This window comes from Schistocerca piceifrons, unplaced genomic scaffold (genome assembly GCF_021461385.2).
Source record: "Schistocerca piceifrons isolate TAMUIC-IGC-003096 unplaced genomic scaffold, iqSchPice1.1 HiC_scaffold_625, whole genome shotgun sequence".
Taxonomy (NCBI): domain Eukaryota; kingdom Metazoa; phylum Arthropoda; class Insecta; order Orthoptera; family Acrididae; genus Schistocerca; species Schistocerca piceifrons.
Genome location: NW_025728867.1, coordinates 32,501 through 35,000, shown reverse-complemented (window position 1 = coordinate 35,000; position 2,500 = coordinate 32,501).

Sequence of the window (2,500 nt, the reverse complement as noted above, 5' to 3'; positions counted from 1 at the left end):
AGCCGGCTGTAGCGCGTGCGCCCACGCACCGCGCGGCCAGCACGCCGGGAGGCGCCCCCTCACCGGCCGGGGACGGTCCCACCCAGCCACCGCCGCGTATCGCTTCACACCCAGATGCCGTTCAGTTTCGTCGGCATGGTGGGTATCGCTGGAACAACCGGTTCGTACCTCAACCTATCGTCGCCATCACCGATTCACCCCTAGCGAGAACAACCGCACCACAACAGGTTACCATTTGTTCATTTGCGTAACTTCACCAGAAAACGCAGGCGTCCATCGCCATTTGCAACTTCAACGATTATTGCATGCCTGTGTCAGGTGTCACGCCACACCACGTCTGCCCACATACACGCAACAAAATGTGCACGCCTAGACAATACGTGGAAGGTGGCCCCCGTACGTATGCGATGTCCATTGCTCGAACGACTGTCAACCGGCCTCTGTAGCATGTCGCAGATATGGAACGCGGTGCACCATGCCATCACGGTGTGTGAGGAGAGACGACTAGGTCCGAATACATCAACAGACAGCTCATGCTGATCGCCATCCACGGCGTCCGTTCCTCCCACACGTCTCTATGGCGTACCACACTGCAATCCAGCTCTCATAGGGAGACGACACGTAGCTGCGTGCACAATATTTGCACTGTATGGTCCGCCGTTTTTGGGCGCAGTCGTTGTACGGTCACACATGTGCCACGATGTATCATTCGGTACATAAGGACGAATGTGCAGTACAGATTGTGGTTTACGCGTACGACATTAGCGGACGGTTGACACAGGCCGCACCACAACGTAGCCTGAGTACGTCGCATGCGAAGGGCATTGAACATGCAAACTTCTCACCAACCAGCTTGCGAAGGCAGGGGGGCAAGGTGGGGACGTGGGGAGGGGCGGCATGTACGTCCTGCTGCCATCCACATTACAGTGTACAGCAGGAGCATGTGGAAAGTCAGCAAGACTTGCAAGGTGTTTAACATGAAGCGATACACAGGGGAGCGGGCAGTGCGAGTAGCGAACTATATTGCGAGGGTTGCGGGTGGGCAACACTACACTAATTGAACGAGTCGTATAACAATTACAGAGCAGGTTTAGGCGACAACATGGGTTACGTTAGGGGACAACGTGGGTTACGTTAGGGGACAACGTGGGTTACTTTAGGGGACAACGTGGGTTAGGTTAAGGCACAACGTGGGTTAGGTTAAGGCACAACGTGGGTTAGGTTAAGGCACAACGTGGGTTAGGTTAAGGCACAACGTGGGTTAGGTTAAGGCACAACGTGGGTTAGGTTAAGGCACAACGTGGGTTAGGTTAAGGCACAACATGGGTTAGGTTAAGGCACAACATGGGTTAGGTTAAGGCACAACATGGGTTAGGTTAAGGCACAACATGGGTTAGGTTAAGGCACAACGTGGGTTAGGTTAAGGCACAACGTGGGTTAGGTTAAGGCACAACGTGGGTTAGGTTAAGGCACAACATGGGTTAGGTTAAGGCACAACATGGGTTAGGTTAAGGCACAACATGGGTTAGGTTAAGGCACAACATGGGTTAGGTTAAGGCACAACATGGGTTAGGTTAAGGCACAACATGGGTTAGGTTAAGGCACAACATGGGTTAGGTTAAGGCACAACATGGGTTAGGTTAAGGCACAACGTGGGTTAGGTTAAGGCACAACGTGGGTTAGGTTAAGGCACAACATGGGTTAGGTTAAGGCACAACATGGGTTAGGTTAAGGCACAACATGGGTTAGGTTAAGGCACAACATGGGTTAGGTTAAGGCACAACATGGGTTAGGTTAAGGCACAACATGGGTTAGGTTAAGGTACAACATGGGTTAGGTTAAGGTACAACATGGGTTAGGTTAAGGTACAACATGGGTTAGGTTAAGGTACAACATGGGTTAGGTTAAGGTACAACATGGGTTAGGTTAAGGTACAACATGGGTTAGGTTAAGGTACAACATGGGTTAGGTTAAGGTACAACATGGGTTAGGTTAAGGTACAACATGGGTTAGGTTAAGGTACAACATGGGTTAGGTTAAGGTACAACATAGGTTAGGTTAAGGTACAACATAGGTTAGGTTAAGGTACAACATAGGTTAGGTTAAGGTACAACATAGGTTAGGTTAAGGTACAACATAGGTTAGGTTAAGGTACAACATAGGTTAGGTTAAGGTACAACATAGGTTAGGTTAAGGTACAACATAGGTTAGGTTAAGGTACAACATAGGTTAGGTTAAGGTACAACATAGGTTAGGTTAAGGTACAACATAGGTTAGGTTAAGGTACAACATAGGTTAGGTTAAGGTACAACATAGGTTAGGTTAAGGTACAACATAGGTTAGGTTAGGTTAGGTTAGGTTACACGTTGTTGTAAGGAAAGGTGTAGGGGGGGGGGGGGCGGGGGCGGCAGGTTCGTTGATAGTGATTATAGTAAGTGAATGCTTGTGACATGATCAGATTTGTCACGTCAGGATGCACCTTTGGCTTATTAGAGGCGGC